This window comes from Leptopilina heterotoma, unplaced genomic scaffold, assembly GCF_015476425.1.
Source record: "Leptopilina heterotoma isolate Lh14 unplaced genomic scaffold, ASM1547642v1 Lhet_42, whole genome shotgun sequence".
In the NCBI taxonomy this organism is placed as follows: domain Eukaryota; kingdom Metazoa; phylum Arthropoda; class Insecta; order Hymenoptera; family Figitidae; genus Leptopilina; species Leptopilina heterotoma.
In genome coordinates, this window is record NW_025111078.1 from 2,428,368 (window position 1) to 2,449,213 (window position 20,846).

General features: G+C 24.0%; 1 protein-coding gene across 2 annotated transcripts in view; it reads left to right on the forward strand.

Annotated features, from left to right (window-relative positions):
* LOC122506494 (protein bric-a-brac 2-like) overlaps nucleotides 1-20,846 on the forward strand; it is a 296,899-nt gene that overhangs the window by 169,646 nt on the left and 106,407 nt on the right. The window contains exon 1 of one of the 2 annotated variants that reach the window (XM_043618714.1): nucleotides 20,428-20,642. The exons of the other annotated variant lie outside the window; for it this stretch is intronic. The gene's annotated coding sequence lies outside the window, so the exon portion shown is untranslated. Of the gene's footprint in view, nucleotides 1-20,427; nucleotides 20,643-20,846 lie in introns of those variants that run through there. 2 annotated transcript variants of the gene reach the window in all.

Sequence of the window (20,846 nt, forward strand, 5' to 3'; positions counted from 1 at the left end):
CTAAAAACTTCCGCCATGGAGGTAAGGTTACATGTTAGGGTGTGGTGAGTATATATGATAAGGCCATGGTAACCTTACACGTTAAGGTTAAGGTAACCTTACACGTTAAGGTTGATGTAACCTTACACGTTAAGGTTGAGGTAACGTTACATGTTAAGGTTGAGGTAAGGTTACATGTCAAGGTTGAGGTAAGGTAATTAATAAGTTGTAAGGTTAAGGTAAGGTTGTGATAAGTTTACCAGTTATGGAAAATATTGAAAAAATAATTAATAATATAATAAATAAATATTAAATTAGAAAGTTAAGTTTGTTGCTCTTCTCTATTTTGGAAACCTGACATAAAGCAGAAAATTTTGAAAACAAATTTGGGGGGACTGGGATTCGAACCCGGGATCGACGCGCATAAACCTATCATTCTAACTAACTGAGCTAAGTAGAGAACTGGCAGAAGGAAAATTAATGTTGCCTTTAAGGTGAACCAAGAAGATGATTAACTCCTTAAAGGCAATATTAATTTTCCTTCTACCAGTTCTCTACTTAGCTCAGTTAGTTAGAATGATAGGTTTATGCGCGTCGATCCCGGGTTCAAATCCCAGTCCCCCCAAATTTGTTTTTAAAATTTTCTGCTTCATGTCAGGTTTCCAAAATAGAGAAGAGCAACAAACTAACTTTTTAATTGAATATTTATTTATTAATTATTTTTTCAATATTTTCCATAACTGGTAAATTTATCACAACCTTACCTCAACCTTACAACTTAATAATTACCTTACCTCAACCTTGACATGTAACCTTACCTCAACCTTAACATGTAACGTTACCTCAACCTTAACGTGTAAGGTTACATCAACCTTAACGTGTAAGGTTACCTTAACCTTAACGTGTAAGGTTACCATGGCCTTATCATATATACTCACCACACCCTAACATGTAACCTTACCTCCATGGCGGAAGTTTTTAGTTCACCTCAGGTCTACCGCAGCAATATTGTGTAACCTTATGTGCCTTACGATTAGTACTCAACATAACCTTACCTCATACTATTGTGCTATGTGGGACGTGAGAAAGTAATTTCTCATTCCAATTTTGTATACTCTTATTCCCTCTTAGACTATATAAACAGTCTTGTTTAAGCTGATGAATGGAATAACTTGTGTTGAGTCCCAAAGTGTTTAGCTATGAAACTTCTAATACTATAGTGTGTACCTGTCACATATTATTCTATAAAGGAGTACTACACTGACTGCATAAATCATTTTTTCATTTTTCTCCGTGTAGAAATCTACCACCATTAATGAAAAATGGACTAAAATAAAAAAATAGCAGATGTTTGAATAATTTTTGTCAAAATACACTAGGTTTTTCAGTATTTTTCTAGTCTGCAAAAATGTCTTTTTTTAATTTTTTGACCATTTTCTGGTAAATTCTCACACAGGACATGCTAACAAACAAAACGAGTTATTATTTATTAAAATCGGTTTAGTAGATTCAGAGATAAACTATCCGCAATTTGAGAAAACGTTATTTTGAGAAAAACGCGTTTAAACTTATATGTATCGTTAGAGGCCATCCATAAATTACCTAAAATTCTTTTGCAAATTGAAACACCACCATTTTTTTTATTTCAGACACTGTTACATACATTAGTACCAATGTTTCTACTGGTCGTAACAAAAAGCTGGACCCCACCATCCCCTTAAAGCCTTACTTAATTTGTCAATGACTTTTTACATTAATTGAATATTTTTTGAAAAATTTACTTTTATTTTTTACAATTGGTTTTAAATACTTTAGGAGGTGTTTTCTAAAGCCATAAGGAGTTAAAAAATACAATAAAAAAAATAAAATTTTTTTAAATTCTAATGTGTAGTAGTACCTTAAATTGAAGGGAATAATGCATTTCATATTGGGAATATTCCAGTGGAATGTTCTAAAGATCTTAAAGTAATATTAAAATGTCTGCCGCACAGGAATATTCCAAGATAACATTTAGGGAATGTTCCATGGTAATATCGAAGTAATATTCCAGGATGATGTTGAAGGAATGTTCCACCGTAATATTAATGGAATATTCCAGGGTGATGTTGAGGGAATGTTCCCAGCTAATATTTAATATGTTGAAAATACCATTGAATTCGTTTTTACTAAAAAAAAGAAGATAAAGAGAAAAAAAGTCAAATTTTTTCAAAGTATGAAATTTTGGAATATTTTCAGGGAATATTCCCTTAATATTCATTCAACATTACCTTGGAATACTATATTAATATTACGGTGAAACATTGCCTTAACATCTCTGTATCATTTAGACTTACAATTTTTGAATCAAAGATGAGAAAAAAAAGATACGTTAGAAATACCGTCAACTGGGGCTATTTTGTGCATCCGGGGGCTATTTTGTGCACGCGAGTTTTTTAATGAAAAAAATTATTAAAATGAATTATTTTAATCTGCTATTTTGTGAAATGAAAGTTTTATTACATGACAATAGAGAGCACTAAATGTTATTATTTAATTCTTTGGCAATTAAGAGAAAAAAATTCCTAAAAACGGAAAATTTGTGTCAAAAATTTTGAAAGTTCGGAAAAATTATACCAGATCTTCTAGAGTTTTTATGTATCTCATAAACTGAGTTAGATATTTGTTTTCAATTGTGTTGTGATGATACATACGTAATGCGCTAACTTTTTATTCATTATTTTAAGAGAAAAGTGGAAAAAACTGAAAAACCAGGATTCCATGGGGCTATTTTGTGCACTTAAAAAAATAAAATATTTTTCATAAATATTTTATTTAGTAAGTAAAGAAGATTCTGTTTATCATTTTTATACATTTTTGTCTTACTTTTCTGTCAAAAAACTGTAAATACGTTAATTAAAATCATTAAAACGATTAAAAGCTCTACCGGTGCACAACGCAACCTCAAAAAATGAACATTAATTAATATTTATAAGTTTTTAAAATTAGTTTTAAAACTATTTTCTCGTTTCTCTTAAAATAACTTGAAAATCATATTAGATATTAAATTCTTATCTATTTAACCTTAAAAATATTTATTTCAAGTTATTTAAAAATATCATTCAAAACCATTAAAAAAGCTCCTATTGAAATGATGTTTTAAAGTTATTTATAAGTGTTTAAACGATCATTTTATAATTATATTAGTATATTATTATAAAATATATATTAAAAAAGAAGAAAATGTTATTTAATATCTGCGTAATATACAATTTAAAGAAAGATTGTTAACTTTTAGTAAATCCAGATTTTAGCAAAATTTTAGTGCTTTATTTTACATTTTTTGTACAATATATCTACAAAAAAAATTTTACTAGGTCATTCTTTTTTTAATTTACTCTCAAATATATACACAAAAGATTTCATAAAGCAGAAACGATTAAAAAAATTGTTTACGCAACATTATAGAAAAACAAAGTTCGATGCACAAAATAGCCCCATCCCGGGAGTTATTGTGTGCACGACTTTCAATGACTATAACTAAGACAAAAAAATTTTTTTCTTTGCAAAATTTATAGGAAACCTTCAGAAGGATGTCCACAACATACATCAAAAGTTGATTTTCTTTATTCTCTTAATTCTGAATTTAAATAAATCTTTAAATAAAAAAAAGCTATTTGGTGCACAAAATAGTCCCGGTTGACGGTAATAAAAAACTAAATTTTTAATAATAGAATTAAATAACTTTACTTATTGCATTTAACATTTTACAAGTGGTAATTTTTAATAATTTTTTATTCATAGTTAGAAGTATAATAGTATTTTAATAAGAACCAAATTATTGTTGACATTAAAGTTTAAATTTTGTTTATAATTTTAATTTGTTTAAATAATTTATTATTTATAAAATTAGACAATTATGTTAAATTATTATTAAATTAAATAAAAATAAAAAATGAATAACTGAAAAGTAAAATATTAATTTTATTCAATAAATTTATGTTTATAAACATTCATAAACATTTTTTATAATTTTTTTCAAGTTTATGTCAAAAAAGCAATGTTGGCAAAGAGCGTCGTGAACAATTTTTCTATACTCAGTCAGCATTTGCTGCCGTGAAAATCTAATAATAATATGCATTATTGAATCCAATAATTTTCATAATTGATTTAAAGCAATATTTATTAGATCAAATTATTCCATTTAATTGACTTAAGTAATTTGTATTTGGTTCAAATAACTATTTATTTGATACCATAAATTAAAATATTTATGTCCAGTAAATATTTACTTAGTTCAAAGAAATAAAAATAAATAAGTAAAAACAAATGAGTTTAAATACAACCGAACGAGCGTTAGCGAGTGAGGTACATGTCGCTAGTTTAAATGAAAATGTTGACAATTTTTTTTTTAGTTTTTTGGAAAATAATTGAATTTTTGCGGAGAATTTTATTAATTTTGAAAACAATTGAATTCTTGTGATGAATATTGTGATTTATAAAAATAATTGAATTTTGCAATGAATTTTATTAAAATTCCTGAAAATAATTGAATTTTGCAATGAATTTTATTAAAATTCCTGAAAATAATTGAATTTTGTCGAATTGAAATTGAAGTGTTCACAATTTTTCTTAGTTTTTTGGAAAATAATTGAATTCTTGTGAAGAATATTGTAATTTATGAAATTTTTTTTTTTTTTTTTTTTTTTTTTTTTTATTCGAAATTTTTGTGATGAATATTGTTATTTATGAAAATAATTGAATTTTGCAATGAATTTTATTAAAATTCCTGAAAATAATTGAATTTTGTCGAAGAATTTTGCTATTAAAATTGAAACTTTGACAATTTTTTTTGTTTTACTTTTTTTGAAAATAATTGAATTTTTTGCGAAGAATGTTATTAATTATTTACTTCCATAATTTTTGTGCGGATATCAAATTCATACAAACAACGAATTTGTTATGATTCGTTTTTTAGTCGGAATTATTTAATTATTAAAAATCAAAGTCTGGACACTGAAATATTTCAAAGATTTGAAAACCAGATGAATTAGAATGAACTAAGATGATTATTAAGATGAAAATTTCCTTCCGAAAAATAAATTGTAGAATAAGTTTAAAGAAGACGTGAAATTTCCGAAAGCTTAACACGAATAATTTTAACCTTTTCTTCATTTTTTTTTTTTTTTTTTTTTTTTTTTTTTCCTGTGTGTGTGAATTGTCTCAAGGGGCAAACTGGCGAGAGATGGGCCAGAGACTTTGGGAGACTGACAAGAATTATTAGTGGGTGAAGGTAGCCGGTAGCTGAGCCGAGATCAATACCAGGCAGACGTCCGTGCAGAATGGTGGAGTGCACTTCTCCTACACTAGCTCTAAGCTAGGCTTCAGCTAGAAAAGGCTAGGACAGAGGTTAGGTGAGGTTAGATCGTGAGATGTCTACGATTCTACGTAAACTCTGCGCTGGTCCCCATAAAACAACTCAGCTCGACGGTTAGGTGTGTTATCACCATGGGGGTCTTACTCTTAATAAAAAAACAATATCCCATTTTTATGCTCTTGACCAAACTCTCTTCTATTCTAATCCAAAAGAAAATATTTATATCCACAGTCACATGCTGTTTATAAATTTTTTAAACATTTAGAAAAATTTTCTTAAGAGGAGGATTCAGAAGAATAGTTCTTAAAAATAAATTAACAGAACTTATACTGAAGAGGGTTTAGAACAATAAATTGAGATGAATATGAGAGATAAAAAGGAATTAGAAGTGTTGCGAAGAATTATATAAGAATTGATTGGTGAAGAAAGAAGCGATTGTAAGTATAGTAGAAATTAGCAGAAAAGTACAAGAAATATCTTGATAATGAACTGATGTAAAAGTTTAGTGTATATGAATGGTAGTTATTGCAGAGCAAAAGACGCTAAAGTGTACATCGAATTTGGTGAGGGTCGATGAGGGTTGCGGGAGGACGAAGAGCGACCACGGATCAATCGTAGCCTTCCGTATTCTCTCTCTCCCTCTTTCTCTTTCTCTTGCCTTTATCCTCCTCGCAAAACCCCTTTCGCCTTACACCCCTCTCGCTGCATTGCATCGGCGTGTACGCGTCGTTACGCAGGCCCAGACTCGTTTGCCAGACACAGACTCTCCTTTTTCCTCTCTTCCCAAGTTTTCCTCTATTTTTCTCTTTTCAACTACGACATTTAAACCGAGAGACATACACATGCGTAGGAACATTTTTATTCATCTGCAAATGGGAAATGTACGTATACACATTTTAAATACGTATTGGTGTATAGATCTTTTCCCAACACGAATTTCTCCTCTCGCATTTAGCCAACGGAGCGTAAGGTAGACTAGGTCAGTGGCGTGAATGATGGATAAAAATTTTTAACGCACGTTTTTAAATGTGTATTGTACCCTTTTTCCTATTATATCAAGTGGCGAGATTCACCTCTGTAAACTTTGTACTAATTAAAAAGAAGAACAAAAGTTCTTTAGGAACAGTCTTTTATTCATTTCCCGTATGTTGTGCTTTTAAAATTATTATACTACATCGAAGAAACATTTAGACATCTTGTAACAAAATACAAAACTATTACTACAACTATAACCAGGGCTCGGATCGTCTTTAAGACTCAAAAAAAGTCGCTTTAGTCGCATAAATTTACAACAAAAGTCAAGAAAAGTCGCATAAAATTTCCAAAAAAGTCGCATGAAATTTTAGAAAAAACGACAAAAAAAACACGAAATTGTGAAAATTGTAAAAAAAATCACATTTCTCAACAACAGATACATTAATCTCAAAAAATCAGGAATAAAATTTTTAAAAATTTAATAAAATTCATTGCTAAATTTTAATTACGTATTTTTAACATTTTTTTTTAAATTCTCTTTAAAATGTCAATTATTTTTATAAATAATAAAATTCTTCTTCGAAATTCAATTATTTAACAAAAATTTTAATAAAATTCTTGTCAAAATTTCAATTATCTCTATAAATAATAAAATTCTTCTCTGAAATTCAATTATTTTCAAAAGAAATAAAATTCTTCGAAAAAATTCAATTATATTCAAAATTTTTTTAAAAATTTTCGCCAAAATTTTATAAATAATAAAATTCATCATAAAAATTTCATTGTTTTCAAAAATTGTTTTTTAAATTCTCCTCAAAATTTCAATTATGTTTATAAATATCAAAATTCTTCTGCAAAATTCAATTACTTTTAAACACTTTTTAAAAAAAATCTGTTCAAAATTTCAATTATCTTTGTGAATAATAAAATTCTTCACTGAAATTCAATTATTTGCAAAGAATTTTAATAAAATTCTTGTCAAAATTTCAATTATCTTTATAAATAATAAAATTCATCCTAGAATTTCAATTATTTTCAAAAGTAATCAAATTCTTCGCAGAAATTCAATTATTTTCAAAATTTTTTTTAAATTCCTCGTTGAAATTTTTATTATCTTCATAAAAAATAAAATTCATCCTGGAAAATTAATTATTTTCAAAAGTTCTGATACGATTTTTTGCAAAATTCAATTATCTTCAAAAGTAAGAAAATTCTTCACAGAAATTCAATTATTTTCAAAAAAATTTTTTTTTTAATTTCCCTTCAAAATTTCAATTATCTTTGTAAATATTAACATTCTTCTGCAAAATTCAATTACTTACTAATTTTTTATAAATTTCTTTCCAATAATTCAATTATTTGCATAAAAAATAATTGAAAAAAAAAATTTTTTTTATAAAGTCTTTTTATATAAATTAATAATTTTATCACTCGGTCATCTTTAATTATTATAAAACATGAAGACATCGATTGCTCCGAGTCGAAGACTCGGAGTGATCGATTTCTTCATGTTTTATAAAAATTTTTCATAAGTTTTTTAATTTCAAAAAGATTTAAATTTGAATCTTTTGAGGAATTTTATTTCCTATGGAAAAATAATAATTAAATATTTATTTAAAAAAGAAATAATTGATGTTTTCGAAAAATTTGAAAGAAATTTGTAAATAAATGTAACAGAACATTTTTTTGACTCAAACCTTTTCCTTTTAATTAAAAAAAAATTTTTAATTTCATTCGCATTTTACTAAAAAAAAAAAAAAAGTCGCATATTTTTACAAAAAAGTCGAAAAAGTAGCACAATCCGAGCCTTGCTATAACAAAAAACTATTACTGTAACTATAATAAAACTAAAAGAACATTAGGAATATATCACACGCAACTAAAATATAGATGCCTTCAATTAAAACAGTCGATAGAAAACTTTTTTTCGATGTCAACTATTCTTTGATGATACCACAGTTTTCTTGAAAGTATCAAATTGATACCAAAAATTTGGCTCAATTTTTGTTTTCATACACATTTTTGGTATCAAATTTTTTTGAAAATGCTATTCTGAATTAATTCAATTCCTGTGGTAATTTTTATTATAAAAATTATTGAATTTTGGATGAGTTTTTTCAATTTTTTTCAAATAATTGAATTCTTTTGCGAAATCTCATAAAAATACCTACTAGATATTGAAAATAGAATTTCGAATATTTTTTAAAAATAATTGAATCGTTTTAAAAAAATTAAAAAATTTGATTATAATTTTTGAGAATAGTTTTTTGATTTCTAGTATTAGCGAATTTAAAGTAGAGGAAATTCTCAAAAAAAAAACCGAAATAGTAGCTTATAGTGGCTGAAATCTATAAAAAGTACCCAAATAGTAGCATAACGTAAAAAAGTAGTAAATAGTATGTTTTAGTAGATGAGTGCGAAGCCTGAATTTATTTAGTTATTAATTATTTAGTTATGAATTAAGTTTAAAAATAAATTTCAAAAATGAACCGATAGTCCAAATCACTAGCTTCACTCTCTTCGCGAGTAGAAAAATATAATTGGTACCTGGTCCTCTTCTTCTCCAGCCTAACTCATATCTAAGGGTGAATCAAAGACACGCACATATTGTACAATGTCTAAGATAGACCCTTAAATAATCAGCCAAAACTTATTCCAGCTTGCATCTGCAACGTAACTTGTCCATAATTTTTAAAATTCATTCCATTTACTAAACCCAGCAGAGAAGAGTTCGATTCAAATGAATACTATAACTTTTTAGTCAATTTTACTTTCTTTTTAAAGAATAACAACGAAAAATGTTAGAGAAATTTTATTTTCTTAAATCGAAAATAATGTGCGGTTAAACTATTATTATTAGATAATCAATTTTTGGAAACATTTTAAATTGATAACAATGAAATTACAAATTTATAATTATTATAAATTAGTATAAATTATTATAAATTAAATGTATTATATAAATTATTATAGATTAAACGTATTATATAAATTATTATAAAATACAAATTTCGAGTTTTTACTCTTTTTTTAATAAATTCATAATCTTTTACTTTAATTGTTGATAGTAAGCATAATTATATGAACAATTCACTTACAAAAAATTATATTTTTATATTTATAATTATGGTTATATTTATAATTATAGTTATATTTATAATTTATATTCAAAAATTAACTACATTTAAAATATTAAAATATGTTTTAAATCTTTATCAGCATTTAATTAAGTAGGTTCTTTTGCTGATTTTTTTAGTTTTTTTTTGTTTTTATGTTTTATACTTTAGCTGATATTTTCGTTAAATTAAAATCAAATTAAAATCAAATTAAAATCAAAGCGAATTTATTCATTCGAATCAAATTCTTCTTGTCGAGAAATCAATGAAATAAAGTTCACAAATGATGTGCAGTTATGTTAGCATAGCACGTCCCTATCCCGCTACGTCGGGTAAGGAGAAACTGACTTTCCTGGTTATATAGTTTTATATATAGGCAGGTCTAATCAGTTATTTCCCCAGAAAAGACGACCAACCTTTCCCTAAAATCCGTCTACATTTACTTCATCGAAGGAAAAATTGCTCGTCCCAATAGGAACTTTAGCACTTCATTGGCATAGTACATTCAAGTTAGCCCTGTTCCCACCCCCCCCTCGTATAAATAAACTTTTTTTTTTCTTTGATGAAACATAGAACGAACGCGATTATAAGAAAGTCGTACGCGCGCGAAACGATTTGTCTATGTAAACGAAGACAAAGAACGAGGATAACATTTTCGAAACACCCTATAAAAACTTCGATCGCGATTTTTCAAAAAACTTCGAAACACTCCCGGAGCTAATTTCCGAAAAACCGACGCGCCGCGAATAGGATTGCCAAAAAAATTTATTCGGAACGGAAAAACGGGTAAAAAAAGAATTCTAATGAAGATTCGATCGCGGAACTAAAAAAAAAAGAGTCGAACCCTCGCGGAGCTAAGCACTTTGAATCACTGCACACAACCGACACGACACTACCGAAGGCAATCAACTATTTGGAGGCTGATGATGCGTACCTGAAATCAGAAAAGAAAATATTTATTGTCGAGAAATATGGATAAATAAATGAACATTTTAATAGTTATTTATACTTAAATAAATTATCATTTATTCAAGTATTTTTTTGAAAAATTTTTTCATTTCAATTCTGTTGAAATTAGTTTCAATTTTTTTAATTTTAACGCAATTCTCTGAAAGAATTCACCTATTTTAATAAATATTAAAATTCTTTTCAGAAATTCAATTATTTTCAAAAATTAAAAAAAAAAATTCTCATCAACATTTCAATTATCTTTATAAATAGCAAAATTCTTCGGCGTAATTCAATTAAATTCAGGAATTTTTTAAAAAATTCATTGTAAAATTCAATTATTTTTCATTAATAACAATATCCATCAGAAGAATTCAATTATTTTCAAAATTAATAAAATTCTTCGCAAAAACTCAATTATTTTCCAAAAAACTAAAAAAAATTGTCAACATTTCCATTTCAATTTCAATAACAAAATTCTTCGACAAAATTCAATTATTTTCAAAATTTTTAATAAAATTCATTATGAAATTCAATTATTTTTTATAAATAACAATATCCATCAGAAGAATTAAATTATTTTCAAAATTAATAAAATTCTTCGCAAAAATTTAATTATTTTCCAAAAAACAAAAAAAAAATTGTCAACATTTCCATTTGAATTTCAATAACAAAATCCTTCGACAAAATTCAATTATTTTCATGAATTTTAATAAAATTCATAACAAAATTCTTCGGCGAAATTCAATAATATTTAGAAATTTTTATAAAATTCATTATGAAATTCAATTATTTTCGAAATTAATAAAATTCTTCGCAAAAATTTAATTGTTTTAAAAAAATATAAAAAAATTTGTAAACATTTCAATTATCCTTTTAAATGAATAACAAAATTCTTCGACAAAATTCAATTATTTTCATAAATAACAATATAGGAAAATTTTAATAAAATTCGTTGCAAGAATTAACTTATTTAAAAAATCTTTTAATAAAATTCTTCGTATCAATTTCATTATTTCAAAAAATTTTGATAAAATTCACGGCAGAATTTCAATTATTTTTAAAAATTTTCATCAATTCAATGATTTTTAATATTCTGCTATTTTAATAAAATTTTCCAAAAGAATTCAATTATTTAAAAAAATTGTTATAAAATTCTTCGCAATAATTCAATTATTTTTCTAATGAATTTTTTACACGAAATCAATTTTTTTGCGTAAATAATAAAATTCTTTTCAGGAATTCAATTATTTTCATAAATAATAAAACTTATTGCAGAATTTTAATAATTTTTAATACAATTTTAATCGTATTCCTCGAAAAATCAAATTATTCTTAAAAATTTTATTAAAATTCGTCGAAAGAATTCTAATTATTTAAAATTTTCTGATTATTTATGAGAATTGAATTTTAAGAAACATTCAATTATATTCAACAATTATTTATTTTTGTATTTAAATAATTGAATTCTAGTAGAATTTTTTAATAAAAATTAATTAAAAAATGAATTTCAGTTAAAATCACTAAAGAAAATTGAATTTTAGAAAAAAATTACAAATGATTGCAGAATGTCAATTATTTTCAAAAAATACTAAAATTGTTCGCAGAAATTCAATTATTTTCTAAAATTTTAATAAAATTTTCGTCAAAATTTCAATTATTTTTTTACAAGCAATAAAATTCTTTTCTGAAATTCAATTATTTTCTTAAATTTTAATAAAATTCTTGGCCAAATTTCAATTATTTTTACAAGAAATAAAAGTCTTCTCCGAAATTCAATTATTTTCTAAAATTTGAATAAAATTCTTGGCCAAATTTCAATTATTTTTGCAAGAAATAAAATTCTTCTCCGAAATTCAATTATTTTCTAAAATTTGAATAAAATTCTTGGCCAAATTTCAATTATTTTTGCAAGAAATAAAATTCTTCTCCGAAATTCAATTATTTTCTAAAATTTGAATAAAATTCTTGGCAAACATTTAATTATTTTTATAAATAATAAAATTCTTTTTAGGAGTTCAATTATTTTCATAAATAATAAAACTCATCGTAGAATTACAATTAATTTCAATACAATTTTAATCAAACTTCTTCAAAAATGTTATAATTCTTAAAATTTTTATTAAAATTCGTCAAAAACAATTCAATTATTTAAAATTTGTTAAAATTCTTTATGAGGCTTCAATTATAAGAAACATTGAATTATTCCATAAATTATTTATTCGCATTTTATTTGTATTTAAATAATTGAATTCTAGTAGAATTTTCTAATAAAAATTGATTTTCATTTTATAAAAATGAATTTTAGTTAAAATTTTAGATAATAATTGAATATTAAAAGCAATATAGCGTGAATTTTTAAAAATAATTGAATTTCTATTTTAAGTAAAATTTCTATTTTGATATAATTTTAAGTTGCATAGTCTCACATTTTTCGCCTCAGATATCAAATTGAGACAAAAAATGAATCAAAAATAATCTCAGCTACAACTGAATTTAGTCATTTTTTACAAAAACAGGAAAACAACGCCTTTAAAAATTTTTAAAAATAACGAATATTAAATTGCTTTTTAAATCACATTTCGGAACATTGGTAATATTATATCCTCTTGAAAGTTGTGTGCATGGCAACTTGCCTAAAAATTGGTTGCAATTTATTTTTGTGTAAGTATATGTATGTATATATGTATATATATACATTTTGTCATGGATTATACACATGGCATTAAAGCTTTAAAACAGGCAATTGTATTTTACACGAAAATTACTCCGAGAGATAATCGAAATTTGACACACTAGTGAGATTAATCATTGTTTATAAAAAAGTTATTATTCGTCCGACATTCATTCTGATAAATGCAATTTAACAATTACAAGAATTGAAATTGGAAGCCCCGGGCATAATTAATGTTATTTCCAACATCACAGTCGTGTGCTATTCTGTTAGCGACACATAAAATTATTTTCAAATAATAAAATACCTACCACCGGTTTTTATAGAAATTCTCATCGACAAATAAAAAGTCCTTTCTTAATTTTTGTTTCTGTGAATTTCGATATTTGGGATTTTTATAAATACTTGCTATTAGAGTGAGTATTTAATATTTGTCAAGATATTTTGATTTCTATATTTAGGAAGCACTTTTACCATTTTTCTACATTGTTACATTCTTATCACATGGAAAGTTATTATTTTATATAATATATTCTATCAGCTACAATACTATGGTGTGTAACAAAATGTTTCGTACAACATTTCATTCGCTGCTGAATGAAAAAAAATTCTTCAAAGAATGACAAAAGAATCACGTGTGAGTCAAGAAGGAAAATGCATAAAATATGGAAAATTCGATGAACTACGAGAGAAGCAACGATTATATATATATATATATATAGTATTTCTCTATCGGAATTACGTAATCGTCGAAACGATACCTATACGTTTTGCGTGCTGTCGAGTATCACCGATTGGGAAAGCTAGAGTATAGGCATTGCTTGTTTTAAAAAATGCAAAAGTAGATACGACCCTCCATTGTTGGTTGTTCGATTAAGTATAAACGACATGCACGCTCTCCTTTATGCCAAAGCAGCCTCTGCAAATCGACTATCGATCTTCTATCGTGATCAAGAAAGAGTTTCTAAGAAGCTAGAACCAGCATATATGCACGTGAATGGAAATAGAACACACTTAGAAACGCATAGAGACAAAACGAAGAGTTGGGCATTTTTTTTTTTTTTTTTTTTTTTTTTTTTTTGAGCATCACAAATAATGCACCTTCTGTAAAAAGGAAATGTAATCTTTAAACTCTATTTGTTCTTTTGTTTGTAAGAAAAGAGAAAAGCGAAAAAGGAACATCTGACAGTTGGAATTGATAAGATGAAGGGGATAAAAATAAGAATAATTTTATTAGTCTTTATTTTTTTAGCAGGGAAAAGTTTGTTTGCCTCATAAACTATGAAATTACCGCACGAATTCTAATGCAAACCCTTCAATTTTTTCTAGTTCGGACAATAACTACTTTTTAAATAACTTAATTCTTGAACAACTATATATATTATAAAATTATTACTTATAAAATATTTAATTAATAATTTTACTTAAATATTTCAAAATTAATTGAATTTAATTAGAGTTGAGTTTACAAGTTTTATAAATATGACGAATTTCACAAAGTTTTAATTTCAAATTTTAGAAAATTTCAATTTTTAATGAATTTAATTAGAAATTTTAAAGAACTCAGATTATAAAAAATTTTTAATAATTTCTTTCGAAATTATTCAAATTTTTTTTAATATATATAATTCATTATTCAATTATTTTGAAAATTAATAAAATTCTTTGCAGAAATTCAATTATTTTCCAAAAAAAACTAAGAAAAATTGTCAACATTTCAATTTCAATTTCAATTCGGCAAAATTCAATTATTTTCAGGAACTTTAATAAAACTCATTGCAAAATTCAATTATTTTCATAAATCACAATATTCATCACAAGAATTCAATTATTTTGAAAATTAATAAAATTCTTTGCAGAAATTCAATTATTTTCCAAAAAAACTAAGAAAAATTGTCAACATTTCAATTTCAATTTCAATTCGGCAAAATTCAATTATTTTCAGGAACTTTAATAAAACTCATTGCAAAATTCAATTATTTTCATAAATCACAATATTCATCACAAGAATTCAATTATTTTTTAAATTAATAATATTCTTCGCTGAAATTAAATTATTTTCCAAAAAACTAAGAAAAATTGTCAACATTTCAATTTCAATTTCAATAACAAAATTGCAAAATTCAATTATTTTCATAAATAACAATATTCATCACAAGAATTCAATTATTATCAAAATTAATAAAATTCTTGGCAAAAATTCAATTATTTTCCAAAAACCTAAAAAAAAATTGTCAACATTTCAATTTCAATCTCAATTTCAATTTCAATTCGGCAAAATTCAATTGTTTTCAAGAATTTTAGTAAAATTCATTGCAAAATTCAATTATTTTTATAAATCACAATATTCATCACAAGAGTTCAATTATTTTCAAAATTAATAAAATTCTTCGCAAAAATTCAATTATTTTTCAAAAAATTAAAAAAAAAATTGTCAACATTTCAATTTCAATTTCAATTTCAATTTTAATTTTAATTCGGCAAAATTCAATCATTTTCATAAATTACAATATTCATCACAAGAATTCAATTATTTTTTAAATTAATAATATTCTTCGCTGAAATTAAATTATTTTCCAAAAAACTAAAAAAAAAATTGTCAACATTTCAATTTCAATTTCAATTCGACAAAATATTCAATTATTTTTAGGGATTTTAGTAAAATTCATTGCAAAATTCAATTATTTTCATAAATCACAATATTCATCACAAGAATTCAATTATTTTCAAAATTAATAAAATTCTTCGCAAAAATTCAATTATTTTCCAAAAAACTAAAAAAAAATTGTCAACATTTCAATTTCAATTTCAATTCGGCAAAATTCAATTATTTTTAGGATTTTTAATAAAATTCATTGCAAAATTCAATTATTTATATAAGTCACAATATTCATGACAAGAATTCAATTATTTTCAAAATTAATAAAATTCTTCGCAGAAATTCAATTATTTTCCAAAAAACTGAGAAAAATTGTCAACATTTCAATTTCAATTTCAATAACAAAATTGCAAAATTTAATTATTTTCATAAATAACAATATTCATCACAAGAATTCAATTATTTTCAAAAGTAATAAATTTCAATTACATTTAAAAAGTTTCTTAAATTCAATGATTCTTGGTATCTTCTATTTTAATAAATTGTAATGAATTCAATTATTTAAAAAAAATTTTTGATATAACTCTACGCAAAAACATTTAATTATTTTCATAAATAATAAAATTATTAACAATGATTTTTATGAAATTCCTTTTTAGAAATCAATTATTTAAAAAAAAAATTAATAAAATTCTTCGTATCAATTCAATTATTTAACAAAATTTTGATAAAATTCTTAGCAAAATTTCAATTATTTTCAAAAACTTTCCTTAATTCAATGATTTATTATCATAAATAATATAAATTATTTTTAGGAATTCAATTATTTTTAATACAATTTTAATCAAACTCCTCGAAAAATGTAATTATTCCTAAAAATTTTATTAAAATTCGTCAAAGAAGTAAATTATTTAAAAATTAGTTGATATTATTTTTATGTGAATTCAATTTTATTCAATGAATTATTTATTTTATTTAAATAATTGAATTCTCGTATAATTTTCCAACAAAAATTGAATTAAAAATGAATTTTAGTTAGAATTTTAGATAATCTGAATTTTTAATATTTTACAATTTAATAAAAATTAAAATAATAAACAATTGAATAACAATTCTGTACCTATAATTAATTTATTTCAAGCAGTTTATTTAAATTTTTTCTTTTGAAATTATTTCAATTTTTTTTTTCTATAATTTGAAATTTTCGAATGAATTTGATTAAAAACTTTGTTGAACATAGAAAAATTTTAATTAAAATTCTTTTTGAAATTAATTGAATTTTGAAGAATAAGTTACAATTATTAATTTAGTTAAAATTTTGAAAAATAATTGAAATTTTCAATGACTTCAATGATTTCTAAACGCAATTGCGTTTAGAAGTCAATAATTTTTAGAAATAATTGAATTTCAAAGGTTTCAATTTGAAATTTTAGATTATTTAAATTTAATTATTAGAAATTCTGATATAGAGAAGAATTTTAATAAAAAATTTCAGTAAATATAATTGAATTTTTGGAGAAAAGTTAGAAATACTTATGGAAAAGTGAAAATTTTGTCTGGAAATCAGGGGCAAAAAAAATTAATTTTTTTGTTTTAACTCTTAGAGTACTTTACAGATTTTAATTATTTATAGATTTTCATTATTTTTATGTAAATAAATTAATCCTGCGGGTAATAAATTCGAAAGTATATTAAAATTTATTCTTGTCTCATATTTTGATTTTCTAATTTCAAATTTACGGAAGTGTATGTTATATTTGTAGCTGGGGATTTAATAGACAAAATGTCTAATGCATTATAGGCATCAGATGTTTTGAAATTCCGAGGCTACTACTTGCAGGATAGCGCGTTGCACACGCGCCAATATTACGCATACTTCCTAAAAATAAACCGCGCGAATCTACGATATTAACGTTGCGTTTTCCCTTCGCGCTCGCGCTCGCTCTTGAAATTCGATCGTTTTTCAATTAATACAAAAAAAAAATTACTTTTTTAGATCGAATACTATTTTTAGATTGATAAATATATTTACATCTCTTATTTTTTACTAACTCAATAGAGCAGGTTCGGCAATTAAATGAAAAATCAAAATCAAAATTAAAAAAAAAAAAAAAAAAAAAAAAAAAAAAAAAAATTAAATTAAATGAAAAAAGTTTAGAGAGTAATAAAATTGTTTAAAAAGAGTAGAGAGACATTATTTAGATAGTGAATGATAGAAATTAATGAATGAGTAATAGTATTTATAAATTATTTTTGAATTTAATGAATTAAATAAAATTAAAGTAATGAAATAAAGAGTTTATTGCGGAAGGTCTCCGGTTTAGTGGTGGAAATATTGCAAAGTTCCGTCCACTTGACGAGACGAACGATGCGTTACCTAATTTCTCACGTGCGAAGGCGACTCGCACACATGCTGTGATTTTGCAAAGAAAAATCAGATTATAGAACGATCTGCAGTGATTGCGGCACTGGGTTCCGTTCACGCAACGCGCATTGTAATACTCGATTATGTGCAGCCAATAGTTATATGTACTTGCATATTCCCCTTCTCTCTCTTTCACTCTTTCCCTCTCATATTCTCCAACATCAGGAACACGTGCTACATCTAAGACTTTTAATAGATTTATATAAATTTTTTATTCTCCTACCTGCCAAGTGATTTTAACTTGGATCAATCTTTCTTCTTCTGAATAGAATTCTCTTTAATTCCCAACATCATTTTCCCAAGTAAACTTATCACTCTTATTATTACACTGAAAAACAAAAATTATTTGATTCAAATAACCGATCAATTGACTATTATCAATTGAATATTTAATTCAATCAAATAATATTTATTATGAAGTCAATCAAATGGTTCAATTCATATATTTGATTCAATAATTTCAGTATTTGAAGCAAATATGAATTGAGCCATTTAATTGACTCCAATAAATATTATTTAATTCAAGTAAATATTTAATTGATAATAGTCAATTAATCAGTTATTTAAAGCAAATAAATTTTTTTTTCAGTGTACGACTAAATTAAATTTTTCTCAATTCAATGATTTTTAATGTCTACTATTTTTATAAAATTTTCCAAAAGAATTCAATTATTTAAAAAAGTTTAATAAAATTCTACACAAGCCTTTAATTATTTTTAAAAAATAATAAAACTCATTACAGAATTTCAATTATTTTTAATACAGTTTTAATCGAATTCCCCGAAAAAATTCTTAAAAATTTCATTCAAATTCCTCAAAAGAATTCAGTTATTTAAAAATTTATAGATAAAATTCTTCGCAAGAATACAATTATTTTTAAAAAATTAATAAACTTCCTATGAATTCAATTATATTTGAAAATAATAAAATTCTTCTGAGGAATTCAATTATTTTTTTAAAATTTTAATAAACTTCCTATGAATTCAATTATATTTGAAAATAATAAAATTCTTTTGAGAAATTCAATTATTTTTTAAAATTTTAATAAACTTCCATAGAATTCAATTATTTTTAAAAATAATAAAATTCTTCTTTTCAATTATTTTTTTTAAAGTTTAATAAACTTCCTATGAATTCAATTATATTTGAAAATAATAAAATTCTTCTGAGGAATTCAATTATTTTTTAAAATTTTAATAAACTTCCATAGAATTCAATTATTTTTAAAAATAATAAAATTCTTCTTTTCAATTATTTTTTTTAAAGTTTAATAAACTTCCTAAGAATTCAATTATTTTTAAAAATAATAAAATTCTTCTTTTCAATTATTTTTTTTAAAGTTTAATAAACTTCCTATGAATTCAATTATATTTGAAAATAATAAAATTCTTCTGAGGAATTCAATTATTTTTTTTAAATTTTAATAAACTTCCTATGAATTCAATTATTTTTAAAAATAATAAAATTCTTCTTTTCAATTATTTTTTTTAAAGTTTAATAAATTTCCTGAAAATTCAATTATTTTTAAAAATAATAAAACTCTCCGCAAGAATTCAATTGTTTAAAAAATATTAATAAACTTCCTAAGAATTCAATTAATTTACATAAATAATAAAATTCAACGCATAAATTCAATTTATTTTAAAAATTTTAATATAATAATTGTTGCAAGAATTCAATTATTTTTAATACACAATTATTTAAAATGATTTTGATATTAGTTTCTTTACTTTAATTTAATCATTATTTTCAATTTCATTTTCAATTATTCAATAAATTATTTTTGTTTAATTAAATAATTGAATTCTAGTAGAATTTTCTAATAAAAATTGTTTTAAAAATGGATTTCAGTTAAAATTTTAGATTATAATTGAATTTTAAAAGCATTAGAGCGTAAATTTTTAGAAATAATTGAATTTTGAAAAGGTTTTAGATTAAAATCGTTAAAAATTTGAATTTTTTATGCCTTCGAGCGTCGGGCGAGTTATTGGATCCAAGGCCTCAATTGCGGTTTGTAAATGGTCCGTAATTTTTAATTAAAAAAAATTTTTTTTATACAAAATTCATTACAGAAATGATTGCTTCTAAAAATTGAATTCAATAGCATTGGCATTATGGGCCAATTGTTTTCTGAGTATAGGTATAGCAAAATGTCTTTAGAAAAATAATTCCAAAAGTAAAAATGAATTTTCGAAAACAAAACTAAAAAGTCATATGGAAAATCAATCGTGACACATCTATCTGACGTGGACGCAACAAGAAAAAATAAAAAAAAAAAAAATATTAACACTAAGCGATACATTCTTATCTACGAGCTTCGTGAACGTATATCATTAATGTACAATACATGTGCAATTGTTGTTTGTATATAACTGTCATCTCTGTGAGCGTAAACACGAGTGCGTACTGCATAAGAAAGGCTTGAACTTGAATTTAATAATCGTACAGTTACGCGAATTTTAAATGATGATAATGTTTATACGAACATACTTGTTTGTTTATCAACGAATTAAGTTAAGTTATTGACTAATTATGTCCACAGTTGTCTGCAGTTAATCAATCCTTTAGAAGATGTAAGTTAATAAATGTCATATAAATTTTTATTCTTTTTTTCCAATGAGATTAACACGTTTTTATATTAACATATTTTTTCTTATCGGCAACATTGCGATATTTTAGCGTTTAACTTTGTACATTAAACAATTATAATAAATATAAAATATAATAAAAATAAAAATAATAATAATAATAATAATAATAATAATAATAATAAAAAT